Source organism: Myxocyprinus asiaticus, chromosome 24, assembly GCF_019703515.2.
Source record: "Myxocyprinus asiaticus isolate MX2 ecotype Aquarium Trade chromosome 24, UBuf_Myxa_2, whole genome shotgun sequence".
Lineage (NCBI taxonomy): Eukaryota > Metazoa > Chordata > Actinopteri > Cypriniformes > Catostomidae > Myxocyprinus > Myxocyprinus asiaticus.
The window spans coordinates 38,330,787-38,357,924 of record NC_059367.1 but is presented as its reverse complement, the minus strand read 5'-3'; the positions used below and the strand labels follow the sequence as shown (position 1 = coordinate 38,357,924).

The 27,138-nt window shown below is 37.1% G+C and overlaps 1 pseudogene; it reads left to right on the top strand.

Annotated features, from left to right (window-relative positions):
- Positions 1-341: 341 nt before the first annotated feature.
- On the top strand, positions 342-26,413 carry LOC127414678 (cGMP-dependent protein kinase 1-like; annotated as a pseudogene).
- Positions 26,414-27,138: the final 725 nt, after the last annotated feature.

The following is a 27,138-nucleotide window of genomic DNA, read 5'->3' as shown; positions in this document are numbered from 1 at the left end:
TAAGTGAGTAGTATTCTGCTGGTCATGTGACCATGTGCGGACCCTCTCCATGTAGAATAAAACAGCTTTTATAAGATTACTGATATGACTGGAGTCTTCATTTTAATGTGATTTCACATGATTTTATACATATGTTTCAAAATTACTATTAATTTCTTTAGGAATAAAACTTTTTTTAATGTGGTAAAAATTACTGAGTGCAACTCTAAGAAAAGCCATGCGTTTTAATGGGGCCTTTAGCTTCTGCAACATGGGGGGCTTTAACCCCAAATACTATCCTTTCTATTATTGGACAATTTTTGAAAAACCTTTTCATTCAATCAGCTTGAACAAAACTGAAAATGACAAATAAGTACTTTATCTTAGAACAAAATGTCAGGAATTCTCATAACATAAACTTGCATCATTTTAAAAGTTATTAAATGTTAGATCAAATTACCTAAAATCATTCTTTAGAAATTGCACACAATGTCAGTTCACACCGCAGTTGAAGATAGAGGAGTTACAGCAAAGAGATGCTCTTATTGACGAGCTGGAGCTTGAACAGGACGCTAAAGACGATCTCATACGTAGACTGCAGAGGGAGTTTGACCGTCTGTGGCTCACTGCCACCATTCCAGCCATCTCAGAATCTACTGCATGTGCAACCTGCTGCTATGGCAAGCCGTTTTATCCTTTAATGTGAAATTTATGCAAATTGTAAGAATTAACTATTTAACTTAGCCCATCTGCAATTTGAAGATAAAGTTCTTCCAAAATTACATTTATCTTAATTTTCTGCTTAACACAACCAAAGATTTTTTGAAGAATATTTCAGCTCTGTTGGTCCATACAATGTAAGTGAATAGTGGCCAGAACTCTGAAGGTCAGCATAAAAGTAATCCATACAACTCCAGTGTTTAAATCAATATTTAAGTTAGATATTTAAGATATTTACAGTAAGTCCTTTTTTACTATTAATCTGCACATTCACTTTCTTTTATTTTGTTTATGGCAATTCACATTCTTCGTGCATGTCACCACTTACGGAGCAGGTAGTAGAATTTATAGTAAAAAAAGGACTTAAATATTGATCTGCCCAGCAGGAACCTTGAGCCTATAATCGTGCAAGATTTCTGCAGAACATGGTTTACCATCTAGACATGACCCATGTAAACCTTGTGAGATTTGTCCTTTGAATGTTCATGGATCCTGGAAAATAAATCTGGAATGTTACTGGCATTTGAAATTTATTTTAAATGAAGTTTAAATTAAATGTGGTTCAAAACTTTGAGAAACTACAGCCCCCTAAAATGCAGTCAGGCTTGAAAAGAATTAATAAATAGTGGAAAAAAGGAGTAAAGCACAGAAAGAAGACATTGTTGGAATCATGCTTCTAAAAAACACATCAGATTTTTGACAGTAAACAGCCCAGAATTCTAAGGTATGAGTCAATAATGTTTATTTTTTAACAGCAGAAAAACATCTTTATTATTCCTTTTTACACTCATTTTATTTGCATCTAGGTCAACAGAGAGTGAGGAGACAAACCCTGGTAACAGAGCCCATTAATGTGGAGCCAAAACTTATCTTGCAAAACCCTCCAATCAGTTACAGCAAGAGTCAAGAGTAAGAACTCTCCTAAAAATTCAACTTATTCCCTTGTCATCTATGCTACATTTGCCTATATGTCTCTTCATCTTTATTATTCTTCTGTCACACCTTATTTCTTTCTTTCTTTCAGGTCACAGAGGCTGATCTAGAAGAGAGAAGCAGCTCTAGAAGAGAGTGTATGAAATATCTAGACAGGGATCAGATGCTGTGTCTGATGGATTCTGCCAATCCCATCACATTTAAAGAGGGTGTTTGTGTTATTCAGGAAGGCGATGATGGATCCTAGGCATATATAGTTGATGGTAAGGAACAGTAGGTTCATACTGCATCATTTTCAGGTCCCAGTGGCTTGCATTGTTATCTTGTAACCCATTGTTTAAAAGTCACTCATTATTATCAGAGGTGCAGTCATGCCTCCAGGCTTAATCTTAATAATTTAGCATTGTGGTTCTTTGCACTTGAGATGTATTGAGTTTGTTATATCTATCTATTTCAGCCCTTCGTTACACATTCTAAATCAGCCTCTCTTCACAATATGGCAGTTTAAAATAATTTGTGATTTTTTAGAATATGTTTTATATTCTAAGAATATGTGATATAATTTGAAAGAAAGCATATCAACTGAACTTTTAAACATCAGCATTTTCTGTGATAGAACTTTAATAATTAGAACTAAAATGTAGAAACTTTCATTTTAAAAATGTTCATATTAAACAAAAGAATTATAATTATAATTTAATGACTGTCCAACATTTCAGAATCAAAGAATCAAAGATCTTTAATGTCTATTAAAGATAATGTAAGAACATAATCTTTAGTGAATGGCTTAACCTCCAGTGTGCTGTCTGTCTTCACTGGTCTCAGAACAGTTCGAAATGCACCGTATTTTCATCCTATCTCCATATAAAGCCTCTGAAACAAACATTTTTAGCTTTTAGATGAACCCATTGATTCTCAATGTGAAAATGCACAGTGAATATAGGAATACATTTACTAATGTTAATGAATAGAACCGTATTGTACAGTGACATCAAAATAAAATATAACAAAATTTATATTAAAATTAAGCGAAATGACACACAGATGTGTTAATGTTGAAGGTTATTCAAAATAACTAACGTGTTTTTTTTTGTTTTTTTTTACTTTTGAGGGAATAATGTCCCAAAATCCTCATATGTGTATGCTGACGCACGAATAATAAATTAATTTTTAAAGTGGCATATCAAACGAAACTAAAGATGGTACTCTTTACACCCAAACAGGTTTCAATTAAAAAACGTAAAGGGGTTACTAACCAGAGGCACTTTTGTTGTCTCTGCACTCATAGAAGAGCTTCAGTGAAATCGACACAATGCTGTTGTGTCACGTGACTCGGTGCACCAGAAGTTGAACCCTTAAATGACAGTCTAGAATTTTGTGAACAGTATTCAGTCGGTTTAAATTAATTTAAAGCTACACTATGTAACTTTTCTTTGTTAAAAAATAACACAATTTTATTAATAAGAGAGTGCAACAAAAATCCATCTTCCAAACCATGTCTTTACCCAAATACACTTTGATAAACCTATAATAATGATTTATATTTTAGAGCTGTCGGGACGGATTTCGCGGGAAACTGCATACATACGTCATTCGCCCATGCGTGTTCACGTCATATCCACACACAGAGAAAATAAGCTCCGGCTACTGTAGCGCATGTATGGTGTGGGAGTAACATGAACCTAAAAGTTTGTTGTCACAACGAACGAGAAAAATTGACCATGGATCATTCAAAACAGCAAACCTCCGTGGAATCACCGGTACAAAGAAACCCCGAACAGAGCAGAGTCTACAAGCAAAAAGGGAAAGCGACAGAGTCCGTAATAAAACCCGAATCAACATTAGCTTGGCTTTTCAGTGGTGGTGACAACTCTGAGATCTTAAAGTATTTAAAAGCGACCCAGAGATGGCTTTTTTCTTACTCAACAGGTAGATAATTTATTGATATGGTTTATGTATAATTGTGTAATCACACACACACAAGTCTGTGGGTGTGTGTAGTGAAATACATTAATTATACTGTAATCGATGCAGAACATTTCACTTGCTAGCACATGTGTGTATTTTTCTTTATAACGGCAATAATTTATATAAATAAATCCTTTAGTCCTAGGCTTGCCAAGGACATGTGAGTCTTGAAATGATGTTGACCACTGGTTGGTTTCAATGACAATCTATAAATTAGTTACTACCATGGTCTATTTGGCCAGAATATCCTGCAGTTGTAAAAATTTTGCAACTTTACAGCTGGCCAGAGGCAGCACATCATTGAACTGGGGTGATGTTTCAAGAACTGGCCCTCATTCATAAGCACACTTGCTCTACTACTGTCACAGGTACTGACACACACTTGTCAACTGTCCCTGTCAGAACTGTCCCTATGAACTGACATATAGAAAAGAGAGTAAATATTTTTTTTAAATGTATCTTTTGTGTTCCACTTCTGAACTATTCCTTTTAAGTTTGAATTCTCAGTGATTTTTCGTTTAAACTAGGTCTCAACTTTGTTTAAACAAAATTTTGGAATGAAGAAAAAGCACAAAGCTATAAAATGAATGTGGATAGCATAACTGTTATGATTTGGTATTGGAAGAATTTGATGAGAAATGTTTGAGTTCATATTGAAATCTCTGACTTTTGATTATAGACATTAAGCCCTTCCACACCAAACATGATGCAAAAAAGCACGGAAAAATGTGGACAAATTTCCCCTTCACAATGCTCGCTAATCTACAGTCAATTTTACTCCGGTACAGTTGCCATCTATCACGGATGAGAATAAGAACTACTTCAAAATTTTGCAAAACAAGCCATTAGAAAAAATAAAATCAAACACTCCAAGACTCTGTATAATGCAAGCAATAAAAAACAAACTCAGATTTATTTCTGTTCTGTAGCACCACCAATTGTGCTGGTTTTGGTAAATGCAGTGGCTCATGACACGAGATCCAAAGGTAAAATTTTATTGGTCGGGGCATTCTATCGGCGAACAAGGGAAAAAAATCGACACACCTTAATAAAATCTAGCTTTGTCTGTGCACGAATGCTCGCTCCCAGTGTGAAAGGCTTCATAAGAATCCATTGTTTCTATTCAAAATCTTGATTTGTTCACCAAATGACGGTGAAAATTTGCATTTGGTGTGAAATTAGTTTTACACAAAAGAGTTTCGTGAGGATGAATATCTGAAAGATGTGTTCAAATAAATGTAGAGTATGTGGTAATCATGGGATAAGCAGAATAGTTGATTCCAGACTGCTGAATGCACAACCGAGGTGGTGCGTTGGTCTGTCATAAAATTTTGCTTATTTAAAATTATAAATAGATTAGAAAAAAAAAAAATTACTTACAGGTTTCCAAGATCGTCGTTCACTCGCGCTCTTCAGTTTTCATGGAGATTAAAAATTTCACACCGCGTAAATCTTTTTCATGCCCACATCTGCAACACAGCATCACTCCATTACAGGTTATACAGTAAATAGTTATAAGCTGAAAACCTGAAAATGTGTTGAGACAAACAAATGTATATGGGGTAACCACAGTATCAGCGGAAAAACTGAATCAAAACCGTTGGAAGTTTTAAAAGTTAATGCACAACTGAGGTGTAACGGCCACTGTGCTTCGCGGCTGCATTACCACCACGGAATGTGCATTAATTTTTATCAATTCAGCTGTCCATCTCTAATTATTCCTTCATATGTTCAAAAATGACTAAATAAATTAATAAATTAACGACTTACAGCTTACATCTTCCAGTTTCCAGCATTGGCGCTCTTTCTCGCTCAGCAGTCTTCATACCAGATTTGAAACCGTACGTAACATTGTACGACGTACATTGTTTCTTTCACGTCTGCATTGCTAGGTTACAGGTTTAAAACATTTACCAACCCAAATTGGGTCAAATCATCCCACTTTTTCACCCAACAGCCTTAACCCAGCATTTGGGTAGAAAAATAACCCAGCATTTTTAGGGTACTGTGTGAAAGGGCCTTTATGGGTTTCTCAGGAGAAAACAGACACTAAGGAGTCTTTTACATTGGCATCAGTGTACGGTTCATATGAAAAATCGGCAATATGAAAGCTGTTTTTGGGACCGGGGAGTGGACCGTGGTACCAAACCCGACACTACCTGTAGGAGGTAGTGCTGCGGTTCGCATGAGTGAGGAAGAATGACACTTGGGTTCGGACCGCAGCAATTGTACCCAGTTAAAAAAAAAAAAAAACACCTTAAAGGGGTCATGGCATACTCTTTTTTTATAATTTTATTATCTTCCCTGAGGTCCACTGATAATGTTAGAAGTTTTTTTTCTCACCAAAACAGTCATAATGTAGTAATATATGATAATTTTCCACCCTGTCTTTGGCCCTCTGTCTGAAACGCTCGGTTTTGGCCTAAGCGCCTCCTTTAAACTTCAACGTAAACACTCACTGTTATGATTGGCTAACATCGTGAAGCCCCACAAATACAGCCATATTTGGTAATGCACATCCAATACATTGCATCTGAATATATTAACCTGTCACCTCAAGCACAGCAGCACCATAAACCATCAAACAGTCATGACATTTCAAATATTCATGAATTAAACTCTTTACTTACGGTTTTGCAATCAAATCCAAGTGTTTTTAACTGCCCCATCCTTCAATAACAGTTCCTTTTGCAAAGGTTAAATCGTATTATGACTGGTTCACAAGCAATCCACGCTGACATGAGCCAAAAAAAAAAAAGCACATACATAGTCCAAATCAAGGTGAATAGACACACACACACATACAGTATCACATAGCTGAAAACGCATCAAAACAGTCAAGGACGTCCATCTAGTGCATGTTTACATTCACCAAAAATGTAAAATAGCACAGACAATTAGTTTTTACCAAAGGCCAAATTCTGTCAACAATACAAAGTCAAGGGCCATTGCCATCGATGCAATGACAAATGTTTTGTGGTGCTGCAATTATTATTATTACTGTTGTTGTTTTTACTATTAAAAGAGTCACACATAAATATTCAGATTTTTTTATTAGTAATTTTTCTCAGTATTTGTAGCCTGTTTTATTTATTAAAACAATTATGAACATTTTGTTTGAATACTGATACACAAAAATACATAACTTTACCGGCTTACACAAAAAAAATAAATAAAATAAAATAAAATTTAATGAACAATCTGGATCTCCATGTCCTCAATGCGAGTCTGTTCCTGCTCATCTCCAAACGGGATCTACTCCCTGTATTTTCCCTAATAGTAGATTAAATTCTTAGACCTAGCATTAATATCGTTATTGTTCTTAAGGATACTATAACAAAGTATTGCAATAATTTCAATAAAGAAATGACCATGAGCCAATGTTTTCTTTTACATTATTTATCATACATCATATTTTTTTCTGTATAATGTTATTCTTAATGTGAATTATTCCACGTGTATTTGTACCACAGTACCTTGTGTTATATTATCCAAGCATTAATCCGGACATTATAAAATGAGTAGTTGGCGTCGGAAGACCGTTTGGAATATATTCGTAGTAAAATACATGTGCAAATATAAATAGGACCTATATTTATGCAACAGCGCTCTTTACTCATCTCACTCGCATAAAAACAGATTATCCTCAAAATGCATCAACACCATGGAAAGAACATACTGAAACAGTTATGCCAAATTAGGTTAATGAATGCTTTTACAGCGTTCAATATATTAATCTCTAACAGCTGATGGTGCGGGCATGAGACTGGTTTAAATGTTGGTAGAGCAGCAACAGCTGACCCCTGCCATGACCCCTTTAAGGTGTGAAATTGTTTTTCATTTTTATATTTTACGCACTGTGTGTATAGACCTTTTGTCTGAAGTTTGTCTTGCAAAATCACAGATTTGGTGTGAACAGGCCAGCGCGGGCCAGACACTTGTCTCTCGGGCCACCTATTGAGGAACCCTGCACTAAAGAATATGATTCGTAAGTTTGTGCACAAAGACACTCGAAATTGTGACAAGTGGCTCGAGCCCCTATTGTTTGCAGTACAAGAGGTCCCACAAGCCTCCACGGGGTTCTCTCCATTTGAATTATTGTACGGGCATCATCCGCACGGCATACTTGACGTCCTATGGGAAAATTGGGAGGAGGGACCTTGAAACAACAAAAACGAAATTCAATACATTCTTGACCTGAAAGCAAAACTCCACACACTGAGGTGAATAACGCAGGGGAATTTGCTATGGGCTCAAGAACGTCAAAGCCGGCTATACAATAGGGGTACTCGGCTACGGGAATTTACACCGGGAGATAAAGTCGTTGTATTACTCCCCACATCGAGCTCTAAATTACTCGCCAAGTGGCAAGGGCCCTTTGAGGTCACACGCAAGTCGGGGAAATCAATTATGAAGTTAAATGAACAGATAGAGGCGGAGCGTGTCAGATTTACCACTTTAATCTCCTAAAACCAGGGAGAGAGGTGGTCCCCGTGACTTTGGCGACAGTGGTTCAGGAGAGGGCGAGCTCAGACCGGAGGTGAACTTAAAAGACACCGATTGAGTCACCCCGGTCACTTGCTGAGACCACCTCTCACCATCACAGTTTACAGAGGTTGCTAGGTTGCAAAAAGAATTTTCCAATGTGTTCTTGCCTCTCCCCGGTCGTACGAATCTCACTGAGCACCATTTCGAGACGACCCCAGTGGTACTGGTACGTAGTCGTCATGCTAGTTTATGTGGTAATAGAAGAATCCCACAGTGACTGGGCCAGCCCGGTGGTGCTGTTTCCGAAGAGTGACAGTTCGGTCCGGTTCTGTGTAGATTATAGAAAAATCAATGCAGTGTCTAAAGTTGATGCATACTCAATGCCACGGATTAATGAACTGCTCGATTGGTTAGGCACGGCTCACTTTTATTCAACACTGGATTTATCAAAGGGATATTGGCAGATCCCCTTAACTCCCATGTCCCTCAAAAAAATGGCATTTTCCACACCGTTTGGCTTACACCAATTTGTCACTCTTCCTTTTGGTTTGTTCGGGGCCCCAGCCATGTTTCAGTGGCTCATGGACAGAATCCTCAGAACGCACACCGCTTACACGCTGCCTATCTGAATGACATCATTATTTACAGTAACGATTGGCAGCGGCACCTGCAGCATCTGAGGGCTGTCCTGTAGTCATTGAGATGGGCAGGACTCACAGCGAATCCTAAGAAGTATGCAATTGGACAGGTGGAAGTACGGTATCTGGGCTTCCACTTGGGTCATGTGCAGATGCGGCTGCAAATTGATAAGACTGCAGCAATTGCAACCTGTCTGAGACCCAAGACCAAAAAGGAGGTGAGAGTTCCTGGGGCTGGCTGGCTACAATAGAAGGTTTGTACCTAATTATTCTGAGCTCACTGATTGATCGCACTAAAAAGGGAGCACCAGACCAGGTCCAGTGGACGGAGCTGTGCCAACAGGCTTTTACGAAGGTGAAAGCTGCACTTTATGGTGGGCCATTGTTAAATTCTTCTGATTTTTCTCTCCCTTTTGTTTTACAGACCAATGCGTCAGACAGGGGGTTGGGAGCTGTGTTTTCCCAGGTGGTCGAGGGGGAGGAGCGACCGGTGCTGTACACCAGCCAGAAGCTCTCGGCGAGAGAGGCGAGGTACAGCACCATTGAGAAGGAGTGTCTGGCATCAAGTGGGCGGTCCTCACCCTTCTGTACTACCTCCTGGGACAGGCCTTCACCCTCTGTTCGGACAACGCCCCACTCCAGTGGCTCTATTGCATGAAAGATACCAACGCGTGGATCACCAGTTAGTATCTGGCCCTTCAGCCATTTAAGTATGAGATGGTCCACAGACCGAGGGGGGGGGGGGGGGGTGTAATGGGCAGGCCAGAATGAGTCAGGCAATGGGGGTATGTGGTGGTGGTGGGGGCGTGAATGGAGAGCGAGATCGGGAGTTGAGAATGGCACAAATCATCACCAGTCAGTGATTACCTCTAACACCTATTTCTTATTGCAGTGAGGGTGTGAGAGTGATTTAAGAGTGAGCCAGACACCAGAGAGGGGAGAGAGAGTCGGACACACGCAGCAGAGAGTTCAGAGTGTTTTTTTGTTGTGCTGAAAAATAAAGCCATTTCTGTTATAAATCAAATAAAGCTCACGTGGATTGTTGAACCGGTCCCCGCTTCCTCCTCCTCAGTCAAAAAACCTGGACTTGTTACAGGTGTTTTTGCAGGTTGGTTTCAGTAAATGCTTTTATTGCACTGGGGATTAAGTTTTGAGTTCTGAAATTGGCAGTATGTTTTTATAGTAGAATGCCCTCTTATCTCAAATCAAATCCCTTTATTGTCACTCAACCATATACAAAAGTAAAGCAACATAGCAGTATGACAGTTACAATAAACATCTGATTTACACAACACAATTTACACATCTGTTACACAACACAATATACAATATACACCTAATAATATACAATATACAGTATACACAAAATAAGAAGACTGTATACAATAAAAATAATATACAATATACAGTATACACAAAATAAGAAGACTGTATAAAAATACACTCACCTCCAATTATGTGTCTGGCAATTTGCACCACACTTTGCAGGGCTTTGCGGTTGAGAGCGGTGCTGATGCCATACCAGGCAATGATGCAGCCAGTCAGGATGCTCTCTACAGTGCTGGTGTAGAACCATGTGAGAATGTGGTGGTTCATTCCAAACTTCCTCAGCCGTATCAGAAAGAAGAGGCGCTGGGGAGCCTTCTTCACAATGGCATCAGTGTGGATGGACCATATGAGTTCCTCAGTGATGTGGACACTGAGGAACTTGAAGCTGCTAACTCTCTCCACCGGTGCTCCATTGATGGTGATGGGGCTGTGTTCTCTGTCCACCACAAGCTCCTTGGTCTTACTGACATTAAGGGAGAGGTTGTGCTTCTGACACCAGAGTGTGCACCTCCTCTCTGTAGGCTGTTTCATCATTGTCAGTGATCAGACCTACCACCATCGTATCATCAGTAAACCTAATGATGGCATTGGAGCTATCTGTTGCCACACAGTCATGTGTGTACAGGGAAAACAGGAGTGGGCTGAGAACACAGCCCTGTGGGGCTCCAGTGTTGAGGGTCAGTGATGAGGAAATGTTGCTGCCCATTCTAACCACTTGGCGTCTGCCTGACAGGAAGTTCAGGATCCAGCAGTAAGCTCCGTCCTAATTTCAGGAGGTTAAGATGGTATATTTTACGTGTGTCACCTCTATCTGCCTGCCTTACGTCATAATCGAGAGCTCCTACATGCCGTGTGACATGCTGAAGGGTTCTTGCCACTTGGCGAGTAATTTAGAGCTCGATGTTGGGAGTAATACAAGCACTTTGTCTCCCGGTGCAAATTCCCATAGCCGAGTGCCCCTGTCAAACAGTTGGTTTGATGTTCTTGAGCTTGGAGCAAATTCTCCTGTGTTAGTTGACCCAAAGTGTGGAGTTTTGCTCTAAGATCAAGAACGTAATGAATTTCATTTATGCTGTTTGAAGGTCCCTCCTCCCAAGCTTCCCGCATGACGTTGACCACACAACGTGACTGACGCCCATACAGCAGCTCGAATGGGGAAAACCCTGTGGAGGCTTGTGGGACCTCTCGAACTGCAAATAACAGGGGTTCGAGCCACTTATCCCAATTTCTAGCACCCTCGTGTATGAACTTACGAATCATATTTTTCAGGCTTTCATTAAACCGTTCCACCAACCCGTCTGTCTGTGGGTGGTAAACACTGGTGTGAATGGATTTAATACCCAACAATTCGTATAGTTTGCGTAGTGCCCTGATCTGTGAGGATTGCTTTCGGAATTACTTTTATTCTTATATTTCTTACGAAATATATTCCACTACAGATTACAGAATACATGCTGTAAAATATAATTTGTAATGTATTTAATTAGATTACTCAAGGTCAGTACTGCAATCTAAATCCTTTGGATTACTTCTTCAGCACAGGTAGATTTTTTCACTTTTTTTCCTTTAAAAAATCTGCCAGTACAGTAAGACAAAATAAACATGTTAAAAATACATTCTCTAAAAAAGCCTAAATATCTTATGCAGTTTTGCTTCTAAAACAAGATAAAGCAAATTGATGTTGTTTTAAGGATTTTCTGATATTTATTACAGAAAAACAATTCAAAAATTCTCATCAAGAATAATATTTGTGCCCTAACTAATATCAAAGGTCTTACTAGAGAAAAAATAATTAATGTTCTAACATGGATTTTCTTGCCTGGTAACAGGTGCATGTAAAATTTACGCAAGGTTTATTTTTATTTCTGCTGCTCCAAACTTACTTCAAACATACTACTGTCTGCTCGTATGAATGTAACACATCTTAAGAAAGTTTTTTACCGCTGTTCAAACTCTCTTTGGATCGCATCATTTATATGGATAAATGTTTTCCAACTGAATAGACAAAATAAAACAAATGATAAAAAAATGCAAAGTAATCTCTTCAGTATTCAAAATAATTTTTGAATGTAACTGTATTCTGATTACCAATTATTTTAATTGTAACTGTAGTGGAATACAGTTACTTATATTTTGTATTTTAAATACATAATCCCGTTACATGTATTCTGTTCCCATTGTTGGTGCCAGATGGGCTGGTTTGAGTATTTCTGTAACTGCAGATCTCCTGGGATTTTCACACACAACAGTCTCTAGAATTTATTAAGAATGGTGCCAAAAACAAAAAACATCTAGTGAACAACAGTTCTGCAGATGGAAACACCTTGTTGATGAGAGAGGTCAACAGAGAATGGCCAGACTGGTTTGCACTGACAAAATCTACGGTAACTCAGATAACCACTCTGTACAATTGTGGTGAGAAGAATATCATCTCAGAATGTAGTTCTGAGATGCGGGTTGGCGCTGTTTTGGCGACACGAGGGAGACCTACACAATATTAGGCAGGTGGTTTTAATGTTGTGGCTGATCGGTGTATATAGTATACATCCAGTACATACATTGTTTATATTAAATGGAAATCTATGCCCAAGGATGAAAAAATAAATACATTGTGCAGACAAACGAGTTCATTGCTTTAAAAAGAAATTACGTAAAAATAATGCTGAAAGACAATGTCACCCTGTAATGGTATCTAAAATGTATAAAAACTGAATTTCAGAATCTTGACTTTACCTGTTTATTAATCCAGGACTCCATTTTTGGGCTTAATCATTAATCTAGTGGCCAAATTCTCAGATATTCCACAGAGATACAGGAGAGGAAAGGACATTAGGTAGAGAGAGTTACCAGGAGAGAGGAGAGGACACAGATTGCGGTATTTCTCTTCCTAAAGATGGAAGAGTCAATTAATCGGTGTTATTAATTATTCAAGAGGGTCCCAGGAACTTAGAGAGACTGATTGGGGGGAGAAAACTCTATTTTCAGCCATTCTCTCTTTTATAGAAAAAAAAAATTGGAACTTTGCTGAAGCAGGTCATAGTTTACGCAGAGAATTTTTCACTGAATCACTATTACTACGCATACTATATTAGGTACAAGAGATTCCGAAGGGGAGGTGCACTATTGCTTTTCTAAATTATCAGACTTATGGTTTTCACCTGGAAGATAATAAAGCAGGCAAAAGTCCCATAGACTTACACTGAACGAGGGACCTGAGCCATATAGAGACCAGAATATCATAGAGACTTGAACACCCTAGCAACTGCATAGTAGCACACACACACTCACCTACTGTAAGACAGCAAACTTGCTAGATGACATTTTTTCATTGATTGTGTGTTCTGCAAGGATAACATATGGATGATTTTTGTCTCAAGGGCCAATTTGTTAGCAGCACACCATGTACGAAAGATGATTTTTATAAAACAGCCTATGGTTAGATCCATGTATGTAACTTTAAGACATATAAATGTAAATGGGGGTGCTGAATGCCATAGACAAAACAAACTTGATTTTCATTAGCTTATTTCTCCACATTGCTATTGTTTATAACTGATTGACTGAATTGTGTTTAGAGTTTTATGTCTCTGCATGAAAATGATCCCATAGGGAAGTCAAACCACAAATGAGATCTCTTTAATATCTAAATTGTTTCTCCAAAAGAGCAATGATATTACATGAGAGCAAATAGAGACTTCTGCTTAAAGTCTCCTACTTTCTCACAGATGTCTCCTCTAGAGTTTTAGAACAACAATGTTTCCAACTGTCCACAGATCTGTCAAGATAACACAGTTGTCCATAAAAAGTCACAAACATTTAAAAATCATCGTCACTGACTGATCTCACAGAGAAATCTGCCACAGTAGGTAGCATTTTTTGTCTGCTAAAATCAGTTTCCGAAAGGGATATGCCGATAGAATCATATATCGATATATCACGATACATTTTCTTATGATATGATATCGATACTTTTGATCCCTGTATTTTTATTCTACTTATTGTGTATTCACATCATGTCCAACAGTTCAATAATGCATAAGCAGTTCGTCTCATAAATAAGTGCAAATTCTGAGACCGCATTTCTCAGGCGATTTTCCCATGAGGTGTGAGAGAAACTGAAACTGAACCTGCAAGATTCACTCTTCTTTTGCAGACATATGGGTCTCTTTTATGCATTTAGCACAGTTTCATTCACAATCCAAATATAATATTGCAATGTATCGTGAATAGGGCTGTCGATTTAATGTGTTAATTCAGTGCGATTAATTATATAAAAACAACGGGTTAAAAAAATTAACGCAGTTAATCATGTGCTCGGACCGTAATAAGGAATTTTCCTTCCATATGAACAATTCAAGCATGGAGTACCACCTGAATTCTCCAGGGGGCAGTAAGCGAAACTCACTGATTAGGCAATGCGCAGCTTATATGGAGAACAATCCACATTTAACAACAGTAGACAGCACAAGATGAGAACACATTTTTGCATAAAAACACAGCTTGATAGAGCACAAATCCGAATGCAGGGATCTCAAGACGTGTTTTTCTAAGTTTCAAACTGCGTTTAACTTGACATAGCGACCTGAAAATGGTATGATTATGTGTATGTGTACACAACCGAGATGCTCCAAAAGTGTCCGTCTGATGCAGGGATACACTGACACGTCCTTAGACAAGCCCTCATAATAAATCTCGGACTGATTGATGTATTCAATTGCAAAATAGATTGCTGTGAAATGTAGGCCAAAGATATGCTAATGTTCAGAAATATGGAAATAAGCAATATATTGCATTCTAAAGCCATGTTTTGTATGGTCTTTTTTAATGCTTTACTTTAATGCTTTACTAATTTTCTGTATTATTATTATTTTTTATAATATATATATATATATATATATAATTGATAATTATGTTAATATAACTGTTTATAATTATTTCATCATTATATATTAAATTGTTGAGGGGCTTTCTCAGCAAATATTTATATAAGCAATTAATTGCGATTAATTAATCAGCATACTATGTTATTCATTTGATTAAAAATGTTAATCGATTGACAGCCCTGATCGTGATATACTGAATTGTGAATTACTGTATGTACTACAGTATTGCGATATGTATCATACTGTTAGGTGGCTGTCGATACCCAGCCCTACTTTCCGAATTTACAAACTGCCTGTAAATATATAAAAGTAAATTCTGGAATAGCTGGAACTATATTCATGCACATTTGCACCTTTGTGCAATGCCTTGCGCATAACATGAACAAACATTTTATGGAAGAATCTGAATAGAAATTACACTGATATACCCTAACCCAAATGCTAAACATAACCCTAACAATACAATGAGAACAAAACAATGTTATTTCACTTATTTCTTTGCAAATGTAGATCTTGCTAGCCAAAGATCAAAAAAGAATGTCGGAATTCAGCACATTGGGTCGAAATTTAGGTAAATAAATAATAATAATAAAAAAAAAAAAACTGAATCATGTTGTGATCATGTTGGTCATCAAATTCTTCCGAAACCAAATTATATGAACTATGCTATGCACATTCATTTTATAGCTCTATACTTTTAATGCATGTCAACAATAGTTGTATTTGTCTGTATTTATATTTCTCCTGAGGGAATTTAGAAAAATACATCTGATACGTTAATAATTGGACATTTTAAGGGATAGTTCACCCAAAAATTAAAATTCTATTAAAATTATCATTTAGTCACCCTCATGCCATCCCAAATGTGTATGATTTTTATTTCTTCTGCAGAACACAAATAAAGATTTTTAGAAGAATATTTCAGCTCTGTAGGTCCATACAATGCAAGTGAATGGTGACCAAAATTTTGAAGCTCCAAAAGGACATAAAGACAGCATAAAAATAAACCATACGATGTCTTCTGAAGCAATATGAAAGGTGTGCATGAGAAAAAGATCAATATTTAAGTCCTTTTTCACTGTCAATCTCCACTTTCACATTCTTTTTCTTTTGTATAATGCCACCTTTTGGACAGGGAGGAGGATTTAGGGTTAACTGACTTCAGTTTTGATCTGTTTCTCACCCACACGTATATCAGACACACCAGTTCTAAGAATGTTCAGAATCCAGTTTTTTTAATCAGTCCGGTGTGCCTCTCTGTGTCACTGTAGCTCTTGTGAACAGCAGGTTATGGGTGATTGGAGTCTTTTTTTAATCTGGGGGAGGGGGTTCTGAAAAAATTAGACCACTTTTTGCCAATTAGTCCACAGTATGTGCAAATGGTGAGCTTTTAAATTTGAGTGTGAAAAATTGCAGAGTTGAAGAGGTTAAAAGACTGAATAAGAAGCATTTATGTGGTCTCAAGCTTCCGGATCCTGCTGTATAATTACACATTATCCACCAAAATATCTGAAGAAACTGAAGTTAGTGAGTTAATGAAATGTATTGTAATAAACAGGGCAGAGGAAATGAGACTGGTTTTGATGGAATGTCACTAAGAAGTTTTCATATATTTTGTAATCTGGGGGAAGGACAGTACGGTCACACTCAGCTGGTGAGTTCATTCCAAATATATCGCTTTAAAACTTGAATATGTTCAAAAAAATGTGATATGGATTTTCATCAATAATACTGCTATTGTCAGCCTTCAATGAGAACTGAACCACAAACACAAATGTATCCTAAACTAGTCCTACAGTTTTCTGTCTGTTTTTGATTTTAAAGATTTTTGTTTACATTTTCTTATCAAAAGTTCTTCCCCAATAATTATAATTCAGCCAGACTTTGAATAAGATTATTTTATTTTTTTGTCACACGATCCATCTGAAGAGTGACCCCAGTTGCAAGTTTGCATTAAAGACCATAAGAAAGCAGGCATTACAAAGCCTAGGCAAAAGAGAGAGGATCATTGCATTCCATCATGATGGATCTCGAAAGTCCATTCATTGTAAGGTCAGAACTTCATATGCACGGTTTGCTTAAAAAGTTAAGGTTCATCAATAATTTTTTGCTGAACCTTATCATGGACTATTAATCACTGTATAAGGTACTAGTTTTTTGTTTTGTTTGCTTTTTTGGTTTTTAGATGAACCCATTCAGCTCTGAGGGATTTTTTTTTTTAAACAAGATTTCCTGTTTCAGTGGCATACCCAAAATTAAAGGCTTATAACTTGACAAAAAAAAAAAAAAACCTAGGAGGGTCAAGTATTTGGTATAATAATAAATAAATAAATAAATAACAACACTTTTTTAATGATATAGATGATCATAAATTCTCTAGGCCTACAAAACTGCTGAAAAAAAAAAAAAAAAAAAATCACAAAAAAACTTTAGCCAAAAATTTACTTTTTTTTTTCTAATTTTCTGATTTGACATTATATACCTCAGGGTTTAAATAAGTTGGCTCCAAAAAACTGCATTTGTTTTGTTCCCAATCATGTCACCTGTAACTGAGTAAAATTGTGTTTTGATACGACAAAGCAATCAAAAGTTATAGCATTGCAAAAATCATTTATCCTAGTGTCCAAAAACATCTCCAAGTGTCCAAAAGCTTCTCCAAACAAATAAAACATAATAATTGTACAAATTACACATGCTTGTTACACAACAATGCAGATTTTAGTAATGAGATTTCACAGAATAAGTTTCATTCTGTTTCAAGCAACTACTTGAATGAGTTTCATTCTATGCCATTTAAGTCATCACTGAGTCTGTGTCATGTACTTAGCACCATCTCCTGGTGGCCATATGCAATCACAGTGATTGATCACATGACTCTCTGCCCAAATATGGAGGACTATCACCACTGGTTGGAGCAATCTGTATCCAATCCAATTGGTTTAGCGTTCCATGACGCTAATGCATTTCCAATGACATCATCTGATCCAGGAAAGCTGACGTGTTTGTAGCCAGATGCTGTGTGCACATTGTGCTTCGTGTGGATTATCTAATTATCTCTGCATCTGATTTCTTTGTCTTTGGGCTAATTTTAAAGATAATCGCTTCCTCTAAGTAATGGTATGTTATGTTTATTTTTTGTGAAGTTATAAGCAAAAATGTGGCAAATGAGCAAAACCTTTTCACATGAAACATGTATGTAAGACATATACTTAGCTATTACTCAGTATATTTTTGTCTGTGAATAAAAATAAATAATGAATTCTACTCTTTGAGAGCTTTCCAACAACATATGGCATGGCTATTTGATGAGTTGATGTTTTTACCGATTACAATAATACGTACAGTTCAAATTTTTAAATCAATTATCAAAACAGAACACTTCTGATTTGTCTGCAAATTTCAAAGCACTTATTCAGTTTTGGTCATAATGCCTACATGCATTGTAAAGCAGAGCTTCTAAGCTTTAAAACGATACCTATTTTCTGTTGGTCAAGACTGTAGTTATTAATATTTTGATACATTTTTTTTTTAAATTGCTGGGCTGACGGGCCCATTTGAGCTTAAAGGGTTAAAAATGTATTGTTGTTTCAGTATAGGTTCTTCAGATCAGTGTACTGGGTTCTGTGGTTTTTAAAGTACCAATTCAGATGGTTTTCTAAAGAGTAATAAACAGCTCTTGGTAATAAGTTTCTCCTATGACAGCAGTTCTTAACCTAGGGGTTGCGATCCCCCGGGGGGTCGCAAAGCAGTTGCAGGGGGGTCGCGGGAAAACTTTTATTTTGAATGATTGTATAAAATACTGGCCTAACGGTAACGCCTACTGGCGACATGAAATAAACTAACTGCTATAGTTATGAAATAAACTAACTGTCCGTCTATCCTCTGGGAAGTTACTACACCCTTTAGAATGAGAAAATATCATTTTGATGAATTTTTGTGAATATTTTTCTAAAATAATTTATTATTGTACTCATGTAATTGATCATACTGTAATACTCTCACCTGTAGCAAGTTCATCTATCCTCTAGGAAGTTACTACACCCTTTAGAATGAGAAAATATCATTTTGATGAATTTTGGTGAATTTGTTTCTAAAATAATTGATTACTGTACTCATGTAATTGATGATACTGTAATAATCTCACCTGTAGTAAGTCCATCTATACTCTGGAAAGTTATTAGAACATTATGAATGTGAAAATGTATTTTATTGTTTGTTTTTTTTCTTGTATAACTTGCACGTCAATTGAATGAATGAGTGGACATCTATGTTTTAGCGTAGTGGGTGGAGTTTTCAGACGCTCCCTTACATCAGCGTTGACTGTTCTCAATCCAGTTTTTATGCCCATATAGTACAGTTGTACTCCCTTTAAACCAAGTGTGCTAATGACATCTTTGTAAGATTGTCGACTTAAGAGAGCGCGGTTAAGAGAAACCAAATATCTAACGAATGTCGAACGTCAAACTAACTTTACCGCGGAAGAAGTCACATGGGCTTAGCAATTTGTGGTTCATACCCATCATAGTCGGACTGCTGATTAGACATGGAGCGATTTCTAATTGGTGCTGACACTAAAAAACGTCCAGCCGAGAATGAGTCAAACGGAAAGAAGGCCAAAAGCAGTAAATGTGACGATAAGTACTTGGAATAAAGCTTCACTCAGACCAGCGATGGGGGATCCTCAACCACAGTGTGATTTGTGGCGACGTGTTAGCGAAGGAGAGCCTTAAACTTTCCAAGATGCTAAGGCACTTGACAACTAAACATGACTCGCTGCAGACAAAGCCACTTGAGTTTTTCCAGTGAAAACTACTGGAGCTACGTGGTCAAAAATCACTCCTGCAGAAAGCTGTTGCGGTGAATGGAAAGCCACGCTATTTAGGTGAAATTTTTTTCTTACCCTGCGCTAAAGAGACTGTTTCTGTTGTGTGGACAAAGCGCTGCCGATCAATAAGCATTGATTCCAGTGTCAACAGTGTTACCAACTTAGTGACTTTGTCGCTAGATTTAGCGACTTTTATTCAAAAAAGCGCTAGCGACTTTTTGGACAAACCTTAGCTACCTTCCGTAGAAGAAAGTCGCCAGTACTGCCCCGCAAGCGCGTGGTCTTGCTTTGCTGCCAGGACTCGGTGAGACTGACAGAGAGAGAGGTGAGCAGGCGAGAAGACATGAGCTGCGCATGTGCAAACAGCGTTGTCAAGGACCAATCACGGATCTGTATTGTTTTTTGTTTTTTGTAAACATGCACATAGTTTTTGTTGTTGTTGTAAATATGCACATAGTGGTTTGTTATGGCTGAGCACTTTGTGAGAGAAAAGAAGTTTCTGTCGCTTCTAACTTTCTCTCTGAGTGATTGATAGATATAGGGAATTAATAGGGTATTACAGTATGTACGGTAAGCACAGAGAAGCAAACACATGTAAAGGGCAGACACTATGCAAAATTCAAATGAGACGCGATGACATCACGAATATGCGAATTAGCGTATGACGTCATCTAGCGACATTAAGCGACTTTTCGAGCAGGCTTTAGCTACTTTACATTGAAACTAGTTGGTAACACTGAGTGTCAAATGATACTATGGGCAAATGGCAACAGATGTGAAAGAGCGGAAAATTACGAAAATTAAATCGAGCAAATTTTTTTCTCTCCAACTTGACGAGAGCACACGTATTGGTTTAAGGCAGATTTGTTGAAGAAGGAAAAATTAAGGAGGATTTTTTGTTCTGTCGCTCTCTTCCCGAATGTGCAACAGGTGAGCAACTTTTTGCCACATTGGATTCATTTGTACGTGAACATGACATTGAATGGAAGAACTGTGTAGGTAAACACGGTGGATTGGTGATAAAAGTACAGGCCGTCGCTCCACTTGCAGTGTGGATGCATTGCATGATACATAGACAAGCCTTTGTGTCTAAGAAAATGCCACCTGATCTAAAACAAGTGATAGATGAAGCTGTCCGCACAGTCAACGCGATAAAAACGAGCGCAATGAGCACGCAACTTTTGAATGTTCTCTGTGAAGAGATGGGCGTGGAACACCAGCAGCTGATGTTTCATAGCAAAGTACGGTGGCTTTCCAGAGGAACATTTCTCAGTTGACTCTATGAGCTCCGAGAGGAGGTGAGGATCTTTCTTTTGGAGAAAAACCACCCGCTAGCTCCAACATTTTCTGATGAAAAATGGCTTGCCCTACCTAGCTGACATTTTCAGCAGACTTAATGATCTGAACACAGGACTTCAGTGTAAAAATACGTAGCTCTTCACTCTTTCTGATAAAATTGAAGCAGGGTTCAGAAAACTGTCAGTACGGTGAACTTGCTTGGACAATGATAACTTTGATGCTTTCCCCTTACTGGACGATTTTCTGAATGAGAGCACCATGTCAAAAGCCAACTTGTGGCTGGTTATCGAGGCTCACCTAAATTAAATGCAAATGCAATTCCGTGAATATTTCCCTGAAAATCAAAAATTTTTTTCAATCAATTATTTCCCGCAAAACATTGTCATTCTTAAAAAGGGGTTGCACTTGCAAAAAGGTTCAGAACAGCTGTGCTATGACATCAGGCCTACAAACATTTTTGATTCTAATTGAAATCTTTATTTTAAGTGGTTTTACTCGTGGTCTTTTATCCATTTTAATTGCAGCTAGATAATTTCCTTGTTCTTCCAGCATGTTTTTTTTTTTTCTTTTTCAGGTTGCATTGTACCTTTAAAGATGCTAGATACCTGTATATGTTAATGAAGGCTTGTGAAGGTGGAGATCTGTGGAATTTACTGAGAGAGAGGTACATGCTGTTAAACAGTGATGTCTGATTCATGAACGAACCATTCTTTTAAGTCGCCATTTTTAATGATTCGGTGGCAAAGTGTTTGTAAATCACTCAAATATAAGCAAGGACTTTGTTTGAAATAAAACTGTGAGGAGTGTAACATGTTGGAAACATAAACCAATATTTGACCAGCTATATAACCTTATCAAAAAAAAAAAAAAAAATTATAAACTGCTGTATTTAGCTAAAAAAGTGGCTTAAGTGGTGTCCATGGACTTCTGGTAACACTTTTGAGTGATTGAATGAAATGAATAAAAAATCTTTTAACCGGTTTGTGAATTGAACTGATTCGCTAAATTGACTTTCCAGTGCTACAATGACTGAGTCATCTTATGACAGTCTGTGATTGTATGTATTTGTGCGACAGAGATTTTATGTTCTAGGGGTTCATTGGAAGAAGATGCTGTTTGTTTCTACACAGCATGTGTGCTGGAAGCTCTTGGTGTTTTAGACAGCAAAGGCATCATTCACAGAGACCTGAAACCAGAGAGAATGTGTTCCTGGACCAGCGAGGATATGCTAAACTGGTGCTCCATACAAAAACATTCAGCCATGTTTGAAATTGAAACAAATGGCCGAACTAACAAATGTCCCACCTGCAACTACTTGAATGTGATGATTCAAGTACAACTGGGCAATTGAAGATAACAACTCTTTTTGCCTTTTTTCCCCTCTCGCTCTCTTTCTCTATCAGACAGGGTTTGGTTGTTCCAAGAAGCTGGGTTCTCTATGCAGGATCTGGTCATTTTGTGGGTCTGAGGGTTATCAGGCTCCAGAGGTCATTCTCCATAAAGATCACAGCCTGTCAGCAGATCTGTGGGCTGTAGGGATGTTGGTGTTTGAGTTGCTCAATGGCAGGTGAGGTCTTACTAATATAACAGCATACTGTATATCTTTTTTCTTTCTTTTCTTTTTAGAGCCTCTGCCAATTCATAATATCTTGTAGCAGTTCTATTTGTAATTTATTTTTGGTTTTTACAAATATTGATGTTCTCTTTCAAGAGTTTTATTCATGTGCATTACAAAATTGTACATTTGACTATTGTATATATGGTTCAAAGTTAAGAAATATTCTGGATTAGGTTTAGAGTTTGCACACTATATCCAAAAAAACAAAAAAAAAAAACAAATCATATACAAATCTTTAAGTGGCAAACAGGTTACAAAATGTTTTGGGATTAACCCCTCATTAGTGTCCAAGAGATAAACCAGGTTCCATTTATAGTTGGCACCTTAACCCCTTCAACTCTGAAGCATATTTTGGCTGCCACCTCCAATTTTTCACAGCCAAATTTTAAAGCTCATCTGACACACAGTGGACTAATTGCAAAATATTGGTCTAATTTTACAATAATAATAATAATAAAAGATTCTAATACTTCATAAATAATATTATATTCATAAATTATGTGTATATTTACAATCTTATGATGAGCATACATTTTTGAACATACAAAATGACCCCAAACATTTAAAAATAAGATTACTCAAATTCAAAATGTTATTTGCTTTTATTTCGTGCTTACTAACTGTGTCCCTTCTGACTAATCTTTTAATACACAGTTTTAGGAGAAAACATGGCCTTATATATATATATATATATATTAGTACTGTGCAAAAGTTTTAGGCACTTGTGAAAAATGTTGGATAGTGAGGATGTCTTCAAAAATAATGACATAAATAGTTTTAATTTATCACTTGATGTCATACAAAGTCCAGTAAACATAAAAAAGCTAAATCAATATTCGGTGTGACCACCTTTGCCTTTAAAACAGCACCAATTCTCCTAGGTACACCTGGATACAGTTTTTCTTGGTTGTTGGCAGATAGGATGTTCCAAGATTCTTGGAGAATTCGCCACAGTTCTTCTATCTATTTCGGCTGTCTCAATTGCTTCTGTCTCTTCATGTAATCTCAGACTGACACGATGTTCAGTGGGGGGCTTTGTGGGGGCCATGACATCTGTTGCAGGGCTCCCTGTTCTTCTATTCTAATCTTTTCTATTTGCAAAAGTAATGTTTGGGAGTCTAACATTTATATTTCCTATTGACACACTAAAGCTGAAGATATAAATAACCATCTTAATACAAATGCTTTTGTGAAACATTTTATGTGCCAGACGTTTGCACAATACTGTATGTGTGTGTGTGTGTGTGTGTGTGTGTATGTATATATATATATATATATATATATATATATATATATATATTTTTTGTTTGTTTGTTTTTTCTTCAAAAAACACCATAGATCCTTAACAAGAAACATTTAAAAAATAAACCAGTGATACTAATGTTCATTGATAACCAATGTTCAGTCTTCCTCTGTGCTACTGTGCACACGATGTACAGATCGTTTGTAAATGTTTGCTTCATTGCATATGAAAGCGATGCCTTTTGATTCATGGTTGTAAAAGAAATTAGTGTAGGCATGCTGTTTTTGTAAACACATTATTATGTTGTTTTTACAACTACTAGCTTGCTTCCTTCATATAAGGAAAAACTATAATAAAAAGCTATAATTATAATAATAATAAACAGCTATAATACCCAAGTTCAAATAAGCAAATTTTACATTCATTGAATTTATTTACTGACAAATACAGTTAAAACCATCTCCATTCCCCACCAACCTGATCACAAGGAAACTCGACATGTTGCTAATGAATGTTCCAGTACCCTGACATTGACCCCATTCTGCTGAGTTACCGACAAGTGCCTTCTCCCATCAGACATCTTTGTGTCAATTAAAATGTGTTCACCTTTTACTGTGGCACTACGGATTGCACGGCAAACACATTCAACAAACAATTCAGAACAGTCCCTTGTAACACAATGTTCACAATGTGCAGACCGTTTGAAAATATATGCTTTTTGCATCTGAAAGCAATTCCTTTTGATTCATGATTGTAAAAAAATAGTCTACTGTCTTTGTAATCACATTATTATGTTTTCAAAAATACTAGTTCCCTTTCAAGTTGGTTACTTCAATGCTGTGGCAGTAGCTGATGCTATGGGAGCCAGTCTATCTGAAAGTGCCGATCTCTGAAAACGTATAAAATCATGCCAATTTCAATTGGCAGGTGGCACTTGAGGCTCAGCCCCTATGTCATTGCAGGCATATAAGCTAGGGAGAAATACCACATCAGCAGAATTTTCTTTTTCATGGTCATGTAAACATTTGGATCTTCACTATTTCAGCAAGTGGATTATCTGTCTTCTGCCTGTGTGCTCCAATAGACAACGTATCCTTTGAACACTTCTGTGTTTGCATTATTTACATTGTTTGCATTGTGTGTTTGTTTGTAATAAAGAGAAACTAAAAGACCCTTTTGCTGAAAGACGTCTTTTTAAAGATGCCGTTTAACACATTTTTTGCACCATGTGAGCGAAATATCCCTCTGTGTGATGGGCATAAGCGCTGTTCTTTATGCATGGGCCAAGCTCACACTGAAGCAGTGATCAGTGAGACTGATTGCATTCACTGTGAACGCATGTTGCTTTCTTTCAGAAAGCCAAAGCCGGCTCCCCTCCTTCCCTCTATATTCCTTCTGCGTCATGGCTGCGGTTGCTCAAGGCACAAACATACTCACAAAAGTGGGCAAATGTCAGAAATTACAGAAGACCCGCTGTGTACTTTGACCCGCTGGCGTGGACTTTCCTCTCCTTCACTGTGTCAGGGCAGGACATGCCGATTCTACGCTCCAAGATACAGTATCTCCATGCCAAAGGTGCGATAGAGAATGTACTTACAGGTGAAGAGCAGAAAGGCTTTTACAGCTGTAAAACAGCCCATATCGGATTTGAGGCACTTGAATCGGACACTTAGGAAGTCTCCATTCAAGAGGGTGACTTGGAGAACTGTTAGAGAACTATGTGCCATGCAAGGTTCGGGAAGACAAGGAAACCATGTTGCTGGTTGCACTGCAGTGGACTGCGGCCAATGCTCTAATGTGGAGAAAGTAATTTAACAGGAAAAAATGACATCAGGTTTAAAGATTTTATATAAGTGCTCACTATTGGTTGATAAAGCTTGAAATATAGCTTGAAAATACAATGTTTTGGCTTGTACTACCCTTGTGGAAAAAAACATTATTAACATGTGTGCACATGTGGGACTATGTTAAAATGCACGTGCTTTTGATAAATCACATGTGATCTCATGAATATAGCATTTAAAGCTTGGAATTTGCACATGAAACCATGTCAACACATGTGAAACATTGGGAGCACACATGAAGAGTTCAAAACCACACAATAATAACACAATTTTGTGGAACACATGCACTACTAGTGGCTTTTTAAAAGGTAAATTTAGATTTTCGAATACTGTATCTATTGAGTTCAATTGAATGTAATCTTTTTGCAGGTACTGACTGTTTTAAATCATGGAGGATTGTCTTCCCCGGCAGAAGGTCACACGGACGCAGCAACAGTGAATGATTTAGATTAGGACAAAGACTTTTGATTTGTAACATGCTCTATTATAAATTATGTACATTGGAAACATATTGAAGTTTATTTTGCATTAACTTTGCAATTGATTATTTTACATATTTTTTATTTTGTTTGCAACCAATCCATTTATTGTAAGGTGACAGTACACAGCTTAAGAATTTAAGTTTTTCCTCATTAAAAAAGTTTAACTCCTAAAGACATGAATTGTAATTTTGGAATATATGTAGGAAATCATGAGCACTCACATTGAAATGAAGACTCCATTTTATTCTACATGGAGAGGGTCCGCACATGGGGGCTACCATGTTACAATCACATGACCAGCCGAATACTACTCACTTAATCTCAATAACCATCCTGTTATTTGACATTTTCACTCATTGATTAAAGTAATCATGGCTGACTGTGAATACTACATTTCTGCAATGGCATCGGAAACTGAAAACTACTGATGTTTTCAGTAATACTACTGATTTTTGAAGATGCTGCATCCAAGCCGCTAGGTGTCACTGTAAGTCCTAGATGACACAAAGACAGAAGTTACTGGGTGCACCTTTAATAGTCAATACTTTAATTACATTGCACCTTTTTTTTTTTATTATTATTTTTATTCCAAATACAGTGATTATACACCACCAAAAATTAATCATATTAAACAATGTTTTGGCATACCCTAGTTAAAACATCCATTAAGAATGTAATCAAAAATGTATACAGGCTTCTTATTGGAATCATGATATGGAACCAATCTTATAGGACCCAAATTGGAATTAATTGTATTTTTTTTTTTTTTAGATGCCAGCAGGAACAAACACTAACCTAGAACACATACTGTAGTTCCAAATGCAATGGATGATTACCAATAATATCAAATTCCTTTAGTACATTAAAAAGAATTTAAAGAAAATCCTAT